The following is an 11,593-nucleotide window of genomic DNA, read 5'->3' on the forward strand; positions in this document are numbered from 1 at the left end:
ACACTGCCTTCACCTCATCTCCTGTATTTTTATGCCATATTTTTATCTTGTAATTTAACTAGGTTGGTGGAGAGCCCATCAGTTTTGAAAGAGGACTTGTTTCATCATCAGTCGAAGGGGATGCTACATGGTGTGTATTCTTGGAAATGAGCCAAGTGTAGGATTCTTATTTGGATTTCATGAAATTGTACTCTGGTTCTAACAATGCATGGAATATCTTACCCATCCAAAATGAATACAATCCCCCTAGTAAAAATATAGACAACTATTAGAACATGCAGTAGGTGATAGTAACACTCCAACCACAAGGAAATATTTATCCTAGGAGGCAGGGTTTTTTGTCTTTCCTGAAAAAAGTATAGAGAAACCAGACTTTTCTGCACTTGTGCCCAGGCACAGGCCTGACAAAGTAGGTCTCATAGCAGCTACTTTCAATAGAGTCCCTGCTGACGGAACTGCTCCAACACACTGGTGACTAAGCACATGGTGGGTGAAGACACAATTCCCTCAGGGAAATTCAGTGCCTAGAAAGGTCCTGGAAGGAAGCCAGTGACCAGGTGCTTCCTTTCACGAGGCTGCCTGGCAGGGTCCATGAACAAGGCTAGAGTAAAGAAATTGATGAATACATGTGGACTCCCAGATAACTGGCTGGCATTTTCAGACACTGCACATTAGGGAGAGTGTCCTGCCATTAGGAGTGAGCCTGTGGAATTTGCACATTAATATTAATGAATCCTCATTTGAACCCACAGGCTGGTGAGACTGGCAGATACCATGGCTACTTTCCTGTAACAAAGTGGATATACTGTTATGTCCTGTTTAATGCAGGACAAGTAATTGCAACATGCAAATAGTGTACCTTAACTTGGATATGCTGGGTTTATTATAAATTTCGACACACATTCCTCAGGCTGTATCACTCATTGTGGCCACAGTTATCCAAGATGCACCCTGCAGCCTTCACTTTCCTATAGATGCACACAGATAAGTTCCTCAAAATGGCTTTATTTTCAGGGGATCAAGAAAGCCTTTCACAACACTTCAGGAACCCCCAAACATAAGCCTTTGTTTGTGAATGAATCTAGACTGTTGCTTTTCCTCCCTGTCTACTTCAGCCCCAGGCAAAGCAATGCTAATAACCCAGGCTTTCTTTTCACACACAGATTGCTTTTGCTTAAGTAGTATAGCTTTATTTCCAAACGAATCACTATCATCATATTTGTTGACTATGATTTCAATGACATATTAATAAAATAGATTCTATGAAACAGGTATATGTTTGAGTTCTACCTTGGCTGTGTCTGTGTCTCATACATTGTTGATAATGATAGATCAGTTTCCTTGTCTACTGACTTGAGAATAATACATAAAACAAAGACTGGCTGTCATAGTTGGCAGCATAGCTGATGCTCTTCAATGGATTCAGTTCATTTAATTAATATTTATCAGAAGCCCAGACGGAGCCTGGCAGTCTATGAGGTGCCAGCCAGTCCCACCCTCTCTGCTTTTAAGCCATCTGCTTAGCTCATGAGTGGTAGGCAAATGGCCACCTTGGGAAATGTGTCCCTAGGTGTCCCTCTGCTGCTTCCAGTTTTATGCCCCTCTCTGTTTCCCTGCATGGCTTAAGCCTGTGTGTAAATGATAGATAAGGCTTCAAATGTAGGGTGGCTGAGTATTTAACTACCCTATGAAATATTGTTTAGTTCATAGAATACAGAAGTTCAGATTTAACGGACAATGATGAGAATTCCTTTCATGATTAAGTTTTAATTGTTTTTGTTCATTTGTTGGTTTGTTTGTTTGGTTGGTTGGTTGGTTTGGTTTGGTTTGGGTATTTTTCTCTGTGTAACCTTGGCTGTCCTGGACTTGGCTGGCCTTGAACTCATAGCGATCTGCCTCTCCAAGTCCTGGGATTATAGGTATGCACCCACCACAGCACCTGGCTTAGTTTTAATTATTTTTAAAAATTATTTGTACATGTGTTTGTGAGAAAGAGAAAGAATGAGAGGTAATGATCCCACCACAAAATCAGAAAAGGACGCTGGGTCTGCTGGTGCTAGGGTTACAGGCAGCAGTGAGAGGCCTAGGACCCGAACATGGAACTTCTGCAAGAGCAGACCTTGCCCTGATCCTGAGACAGCAGTATTTATTTACTTAAACAACTACCAAATGGGTTTCATTTTTTAATAGTCCACTTTAAAATAGCTTTAAGTTCACTACAATTTGATAAAAAAAAAAAATTACAGAAGTCCCCTCTATAGCATTGCTTCACCTCAGACATGCATAGCACCCCCAAATGAGATGCATTTAAAATTCAACAATCTACACTCGAGTCTATGTTTCATGTCTGGTGCTGCACATTCTATGCTTGTAAATAAGCATTTGATACACATTCAAAACTATAGCCAGATACAGTATATTTTTTCTATCCTAAAATTTCCCATGTTCAACCTATTCATTCATCCTCCCCCTTATTCTGACTACTGTTGATTTTTCTTGAACCTCTCTTTTGCCTTTTCATAGAAGGACACATTCTTAGAATTTATAGTAGCAGACCTTTATCATAGATTGGCTTGGTGCTTCTATTGGCATACATTTAATTTTCTTCTATGCTTTTGGAACTTTTATTGTCTTTGTACTTCTTGGTGTGTTTTTGTATGGTGTGTATGTACAATTTTATATGTGTATGTACAGGCGTGTGTGCGCAGTACCATGTGCCCAGACATGTGTCTGTGGCAGCAAGAGGCTGCATTCAGAATGCCGCCCTCATTCTGGCCGTGTTAAGACAGTCTCTTCATTGAATTTGAGACTGTCTTTTTGAAGCAGGGCTGGCTGGCCAGCGAGCTCTGAGACTCCTGCTATCTCTATACAACACCACACCTTCTGCACTCGGTTCACACACGATTAAGGCCATAGCTGGGTTTCCATGTCAGTGTTACAGACTCACACTCAGCTCTTCACTCTTCTGAACTCAGGTCCTCAGGTTCATACAGAGAAAGCCTTATCCATTGAGCTATCTTATTAATTTGCTGACAGGCACCTAAGTGGAATCCGTATCTCAGCTACTGTGAAAAGTTGAGCAACAAGCATAAGGCATGCAGGCGTGTATTTTAAATGCTGGCATCACTCCTTTGGATATGTACCCAGGAGTAAATTAACAAGATATAATTGGGTAGTTTTATTTTTCATTTTCTGAAGGCCATCCATAGTGTTCTTGACTCCGTGGTGCCTTCACTAATTTACATTCCCAATATGGCAACTAAAGCTTCTGTTCCTCCACAACCTCATTATTATTTTTATTTATGATTGGATAGTAGCCATAAAACTAATGTGAGATTGAATTTCATTGCAGGATTGGTAGTATTATATCACAACTAACATTATTCAGCCTCCGTTCCTACATTTTTTGCCCTTTTGTGTTTCTTATTTGCATAACTATCTAATCAAATCATTTGCCTATGTTGACTAAATTATTAATAAATTGTTCCTTTTGGTTTTAAAATTTAAAAATATTTTATATGTAATACTTAATCACAGAAGCAGCTGGCAGGCATTTTCTGCATAGTCCAAGATGTAGCTAAGTTTTCCAGTACACACAGGTTTTGGGTTCAGGCCTTAGTACCGCCAAAAGAAAAGTAAAGTCTTTTAAGCCAGCCATTTTGGAACACACATGTAACTGCAGTTCTCAGGAGCCTGATGCAGACGGACAAGGTATTCAAGGCAGACTGGGTTACCTAGTGAATTCCACACTGAAAAAAAAAATCTTTCTCTCATTCTATCCATTCCCTCCCATCATTTTGGTGACTGTGCAGAAACTTTTTAAATTGAGTGAGTCATCCTATTGTTCAATTCTCAGATTTGTTTCCCGAGCTATTTGAGTCATATCCAGGCAATCACTGGCTCTGCTGGTATCTTTTCGAGTTTCCTGTGTGTTAGGATTTTGCATTTCAGGTCTCCATTAAGGTCTTAGCTCCATTTGGATTTGACTTTTGTGCAGCATGAGAGACAAGGCTGAGGGTCCAGTCTTCTGTAGGTACAGATCATTTGATTAGTGATGGTTAGTCCTTCAGTTCTTTCGACAACCTATAATTTTGCACCTCTGCCAGGAGTCAGTGGTCTTTCTCTGTTCTGTTCTCTTCTACTGAAAGAGATGCTTTAGGTTTCACAGTCCTCCTTCTCCTTGATCTTACTGGTTGTTGAGACATTCGGTACATTTCAGATCTGACTCATACAGCTCTTTATTTCTAGAATTTCTGATCAGTCCTCTTTCCAAGTCTCCAACTTTTTGCTGAATGTCTAATTCATAGTCATTTCAATTCCATTTTTCAGCATTATAATGTGTTTCATTGAGTCCTTATTTTCTTTTGAATTTTATTACATTTATTTGAGATCTCTGTCTCGCTGTCTCTCTGTCTCTCTGCACCTCTCTCTCTCTCTCTCTCTCTCTCTCTCTCTCTCTCTCTCTGTGTGTGTGTGTGTGTGTGTGTGTGTGTGTGTGCGTGTGTGTGCGCGTGTGCGCCGCGTGCCCGCGCACTTCCCACGGCATGTAAGAGGAGGTCAGAGGACAACGTGAAAGACTCAATTTTCTCCTTCCATCTTGCAAGTCCCAGAGATCACTAAATTTATGTCCCCAAGCCGAGAGGCAAACCCTTTTACCTCCTGAACCATCTACCCTGCCTTTTTTTGAAAAATTTTAAGGCATTACGTACATGTGATATCTACAAGATAGAGATTACAGGCTTTGTGGTGTATAATGTTACCTTATTTCTTCATATTTTTCATGTAACTATGTTGAGGTTTGTATATTAAATTACATGGATACCGTAATTAATTTTATGTACCAGCCTTCTTAATAAGTGACTTTGTACAAAAAATCATGGCTTGGAGTAGTGTGTTTAGATAATATGTGTGCAAAGTCAGAGTCACAGAGCCCACCCTCTCTACAGAACACATAAAGTGGTGCACTCTAGTAGTATAGACAAGTGTTGTGCAGAGAACAAAGTATCCAATAGTGTACCCAGAGAGGCTATTTCTACATAGAAAAGATGGCTTCAATCACACAACGGGGGTTTCTTAACTATCTTCATAGTGTCTCTATTACTTGTGGGGGTTTCTGTTCCTGTGGAGGTGCTGACCCAGGGCCTCAGACAACTTTAGCAACTGGGGAAGAAATGATGGCTGAGGTTTCCCAATCTTTCCATTGTGATGCTTGCCAGGGCTCATCAAGTGGGAGTGGTTGACATCTAGAGCCAGGTAAAATTCCTTTCAGCTGAAGTACTTGCGGGGGCAAGCAAGAGTCGACTGCGGCTGGTACCAGGAAACATTTCTGTTCAAACCGTCTTGGCCTGTGCCCTCCTGGTGAAGGCACAGTACCCTTGCTAGAGACTCCTTGAGCAGAAGTCTGTGATGGAAAAATGTGGCAGTCTTTCCTATTGGTCTTTCCCACTTTGTCAGGGAGTGGTATGTGCAGCACTGAGTGGGTGAGGCAGGTTATAGGGGCTGGAATGGAAGCTGTCTGAAGTCCCGTGAAACCACAAGGAACTGGCCGGATGCACTGTCTCAGATGCTAGGCTTGCTGAGAGATACTGCAGTTCATGAGAACGCTTTCTCTGTTCCTTCCCGTGTGGCCTTTCATGTTTCTTAGCGTATAGCACTGCCAGTACACTGGTAATAGAGTCACTCTACAAAGTCAGGGGAAACTTGGAGTAAAGCTACCTTTCAACCCAGTCACTATAAGGTCTATGAGGAACCAGAGGTGGGCAATCCTAAAACATTCCAATTGGAGTAGGTCCCTACCCTTGGCTAGTGTGCCGTGGAGGATTTTTTGAATCTTGAAATTTAACTCCTTTTCCAAAGCCACATTACTGGAGTTATCAGATATTCTGTCGTTCACCTTTAACCACTTCCCCGAACACACACGCGCACGTGTGCGCGCGCACACACACACACACACACACACACACACACACACACACACACACACACCCCATCTAAGGTAGAGTCCCAGAGCAGCAGGTACTCTGGTCTGCACTTCCAGGTCCCTAGATTGTATTTTCCATTTTTGTGTTTGAATTCTTGTGTTCTTTGTGGTCATTTGTTGTACTTACTCACAAATTCCTAGGATTCTTCCTTCTGGAGGAGCAAAGAATTGCTTAGTGTTTCTCTTCAGCCATCTTGATGATTTTATGAAATAGATTTCCTCACAGTATCATAGTACCTAGGAAATCATTGCATCCCTTTGATGAATCTTCACCAAGTTCTACTTTATCTTAATCATCAGATTGATAACTGCCCATCCTTCTCTGTTGACACATATATTTCGCAGGTACAGAAATGAGATCTGTACAGACTATAAGTGCCAGAGGAATGGGACATTTACTGTGAGATTGCACTAGCTAGGAATAATAAAGGAAGCTATGTCCATGATATCTCAACAAGACCTGAACTATGACAATACTAATAGACATGATAACTTGGAAACAGAAAATTTCACAGAGATCTACCCCTAGAAAAAATTACAGGCAATTAGTAACTTCTGAGAAAGAAAAAAAAAAAATTAGTCTTTCCCATGGATGAGCCCTTAACTGGTTATCCAATACAAAGAGAAAGCCCTGAATTCACATATACACAAAACAGACTCAGCGGGTTTCTTAAAATATATTTGTGCCTTTATGTTTAACTATAATAATAATTGTAAAAGCAGGCAACAGTTTGAGGGGTTTCCATGGAAAGGGTTGGGGGGAGGAACTTGGAGGAGGAAAGTGATATAACCGTATTTAATAAAGAATGGTGTCATGGCAGCTATTACAAAGTCCCTATTGTCATTGGCTTTCTATGGTTTTCTAGAGAAATTTGGTAGGTGAAAAGTTGCCTGGAGAGTGTATTAGCATTTTTCTACCTTTCCTATAGGAGGGAATACAAATGAGTTGACTACTCATTCATGTATTCCTATGGAATCTATGTTTGCTTTTCAGTTCTCTTGAAAACTAAAAGTATTTTCAACTCGATATAGTTATTAAAGCTATAGTTATTAAACAATCGAGAACTTGGGAGGCAGAGGACAGACAGAAATGCTCTATGGTGTGTATGTGTGTGTGTGTGTGTGTGTGAGAGAGAGAGAGAGAGAGAGAGAGAGAGAGAGAGAAAGAGAGAGAGAGAGAGGAGAGGAGAGGAGAGGAGGGACAGAGAGATAGACAGAGAGAAATCTTTTCAAATAAAATGTACCCAATTTCACTATAAAGTGAAAAGTACTTAGTTTTCAATAATATGCGATATTATGAAATGTCAAAACAGAATTAGCAATAAACTCTGAGTTCATGATCTTAAGTTCAATGTAGACTAAGAAATGGTTCTAGGACTAAGTAATTTAGGGGTGCTGGCTTATCATAATCAAACCCCACATTCCAAGCCACTTTGTGCCTTAAATTTAAACAATTTTATATATTATTTATATAAATATTTAATTTAGGTTAAATATTATATTGAACAATCAAAACAATAATAATATATTTAAGCATGACCATGGAGTTAATCATCACATTTCTTAGTCTCAAAGTATTTGCAAATGTTTGGTGGCAACTTTACCTCTCTCTCTCTCTCTCTCCCCCTTTCTCTTTGTGTGTGTGTGTGTGTGTGTGTGTGTGTGTGTGTGTGTGATTATGCTTTAAGATTATAATTGAGCCCTCCCTAATCCTCCTGAGATCAACACACACTACACACACACACACACACACACACACACACACACACACATTAGCACACTTTGAAGAATTCTGGACAAAGATTAACACTGCACTGGTCACAGTTACTGAAGCAAATGCCACTACTCAACCAATGAACGAATCTGTGGACATTGAACATTGAGTTTATAGAAAACTTCTTTTTTTCTGACCTGCTATATTGAATTCTTTAAAAAGACACAGCCCATTTCCATGCTGTTGCAGGGATGTCTGTGGATTATCTCCTACTACAGACTTCTCGAAGTCCTTTTCAAAAAAAAAAAAAAAAAATAGAGATACTTTTGGAAGAAGTGAGGTAATATAGAAAAACATTTACATAGGTACCCAGAAACCAAGGTGAGACTAATATTTTGGTTAGGAAAACATCACTGTACAGAAAATTTGTTACTTTAAGAGTGAGGTGAGGAGTCAGAGTTTCCAATGAAAGTAAAAACATCCCAGCTTCCCCCTTCCCCCAACAGCCATTGTGATTAAATGATCTGTATATAGTCTGGAGAGAGAGGGAGGGTGAAACTCTGAGAAAAACTGTATTTATTATACTGAGTCTTCATTCAAAAGATCTTAGAAACTGCCTTCACTATAGAAGAGATAAATACTTAGTAGTTTGGACAAACTTAGTCTTAGAGGAGGTAATAATGCAAAGTTTTCAGTTATTATTCTTCTGGAATTTTCAATACTTTCAGGAAATGAGTATTTAACTACACATTTGACTTCTGTATACCTGTATTTGTTTTTCAGAAAGTTTTTCTTTTTAAATTGATTAATATATACCACAAGTTAAGTTGTAAAATGATAAAACACAATTATGGTTGTTCTAGTGAGTACAAGTTTAGTTTTGATTCTTAAAAATCTAAATAATTCTCATGATTGTCACATGGTTCTCCCTGCTGTATGTAGTTTGTTTTACACATGTGTAATAAAATAAAAGTATATATTAAATAAATAAATAAATAAATAAATAAATAAATTTAGTTTCAATTTTAAAAAAATAAAGGCATGATTTCTTATAAAAACATCTAAATAAAATACAGAAATAAAATCATGTATAACACTCCATGTCCAGTACTCTCTTTTGTCTGTTCATTTTTTCTTTTTTTTTTTTTTTAACTTTTTATTGGGTGTTTGTGAATTTTACATTGTGCACCTCAATCCCACTCATCTCCTGCTCCTCTAGTGTTTGATCTCCACCCTTGAAACTCCTCTCAAGAAAAAAAAAAATCTCGGTGTGGAAGCCGTTGTGTGCCTCAGTGTGTCCAAAAGTATAACTTTTGTCCACATATCTTTGTTTGCAAATGTTCATTACAATGACTCAATGGTCTGGAATGAGGTCTCTGCCTTCTGCTGCTCTATTAATTCTGGAACAATACTGGAAACACTGGGTCTTCTCTTGAATATCCTATTTTTGTCCCGTGACATAGAGTCCTATAATTTTGGATATGTAGTACTGGTCCTTTCATCAACTCTAACAGTCCTTGATGGAGGAGATATTGGGATGGGCCAATTCAAAGACCTGGGTCTGGCCCTGAGAAGTATTTGTGCAGGTCAGCCCATTTGCCTTCCTACAGCCCTGTCTTCAGGGCTGGCTCAACAGCAAGCCCGAACCCAGGGCCAGCTCTACTCTGTTGCCCAGGTAAGGAGCAGGGCCCACTTTCCCTAGTGTTGAAGCTGGTGAAAAAACATAGATAGTTTTCCCACTCTCATGGCCCTGGAGCCAGCTCTCCAGCCTGCCATAGATGGTGGGGGAAAGGGGAGGGAAGGAGGGGATCTCTCCCTTATCTATGCCACGCCACTGCAGACAAGAGACAGGACTGGCTCTGCCACACTCATGCTCTTGGGGCGGGCTCACCTACAACCCCCACATGCAGAACCAGCTCTACTCTGCTGCCCAGGTGATCTCCTGAATGCTACAGCACGTAAGGGGAAGGTCCAGCTTTCCTGATCCCAGGGCTAAGTCTCCTGCCTTCCACAGGTGGTGAGGAGTGAGAGGGCAGAGGGTATCTTTCCTTCATATGTGATAGGGTCAGCTCTCCCATGCTGGTATCCTCAGGCCAGATCAACAGCAATTCCTGCAATGGGCAGTGGTCTTGTACTCTCTCGTATAATAGCTGCCTAGTAGTGCAGTCATCTCTAGTTCTATGATGCCCCTACAATCAGCTCTCCCATGGGATCCAGGCTTGCAAGCTTCCATGGTGCCAGGCTGGTCCTTATCTCAAAGTAGCTCCCAGTCTTGGCCCTATGGTGATGGTCTAGTGGTCATCTCAGGCTTGCTTCCACCTTTGGTCCCAGGTGGGTTCGTCTAGTCTCTGGCTTGCTCCCTGTCCTGGGAGCCTATCTGGACAAGTGAAGCACCCTCTTAGAGCTACTTTTAGGCTACCTCCCTGTTTGGTCCCCCTGGAGCCAGATTGGTGGTCATCTTAGGTTCTCCTTTTTCAGGGAGTGTTAGGCTATTATTCATTCAGATGTTCATAGATCAGAAGGCTGAGAGTAGACATAGCCTGTCTCCTCTCTGTCACCACTGATGCACATGTAACATTGAAGCCACAGCTTCAGTGCTTCTATGGGCAGGTTGTTTTTGGTGTCTGTTTTTGTTTTTGAAAACAGGGTTTCTCCATGTAGCCCTGGATGTCTTGGAATTCACTTTGTAGACCAAGTGATGGGATTAAAGGCATGCACCAGTATGCTCAGCTATTATTTTTTGAGACAGGGTTTCTCTGGGTAGCTCTGACTATTCTGGAATGGCAACTGAGCTGGCCCTAAACTCAGAGATGTTCCTGCCTCTCCCTCCCAAGTGCTTGAAGTAAAGGGGTGTGGCACCTCCACCCAGCCAGTCTGATACACTTATCAGAAGTTGGCTTAGGAAGATTCTTTAATCTTCCTGTTCTGGCCTCTGAGTTAACCTCTACTTCACATTCTGAGGTATTTTTTTTCTTATGAACTGTTCAAGGGAAGACCTTAAAGAGGATGGAGGTGATAAGTCTAGAGCCTCAAATGTTGAGTGTGCAAAGGCATTAGTATCTCTGAGATTCTGTCACTGGCATAAACACCATGACTAAAAACAAATTAGGGAAGAAAGGATTTATTTTACACTTTATGTTATGTAGTCTATCATCTCAGGAAGCCAAAGCAGGAACTTAAATCAGGACCTGGAGAAAGAAACTGAGGCAGAAGACATGAGAGTGGTTGGCTTGTTCTCCCAGGATTGTGCAATAACCTTTCTCATGTGGCCCAGGCCTACCTAGGCTAAGTAAGAATGATACTCTGCATACTAGCCAGAAGGGGCAGAAAGATTTCCAGAGCCAGACAAAGAGGACTTTGTTGTGGGATTGCATCTCCTAGAAAGGTCAGAAGCTACACCCACAAAGTCTCACCAACAGGGCTGCTTCAGCCTGACCTGAACAGAAATAGCACTAGTGATTTAGCCGGGAAGTTCTCAAATCCTCATCCCTAGACAAGGAAGTATAGGCAGCTGGAGATGCTGAGAGTGGAGTGGGAGGAATGGTCTTCCCCAGGGCAGGGCAATCTAATACCGACTGGTCAGCCCTAAAACAATGCATACAAGTAACGCTATATGCATTGTTGTAGCGGTATCTCAATATTTAGTAATATATGGGCAGAGAGAGGAAAGGGGGAAATTATAATCTTTAAAAACATTTAAGATATTTTTTAAATTAAAGGCAAAAGAGGAAAATGCCCCAGAGATGTGTCTGAGACCAGTCTGATAAAGTCCGTTCCTCAACTGGAGCTCCTTGCTCCCAGGTGGCTGTAATTTATGACAAGTTGACAAAGACTACTAAGAACAGTGTTTAACTTTTTTCAGCCATCCTGAAATATATTTTAAATAAAATGCTTCACTA

General features: G+C 40.8%; 1 non-coding gene across 1 annotated transcript; it reads right to left on the reverse strand.

The window, feature by feature from the left end:
* Positions 1 to 10,174: 10,174 nt before the first annotated feature.
* Positions 10,175 to 10,305, reverse strand: LOC127194915 (small nucleolar RNA SNORA17). Its single transcript, XR_007831307.1, has one exon. It is a non-coding gene; the product is annotated as a small nucleolar RNA SNORA17 (small nucleolar RNA).
* Positions 10,306 to 11,593: the final 1,288 nt, after the last annotated feature.

Source organism: Acomys russatus, chromosome 10, assembly GCF_903995435.1.
Source record: "Acomys russatus chromosome 10, mAcoRus1.1, whole genome shotgun sequence".
Classification (NCBI taxonomy): domain Eukaryota; kingdom Metazoa; phylum Chordata; class Mammalia; order Rodentia; family Muridae; genus Acomys; species Acomys russatus.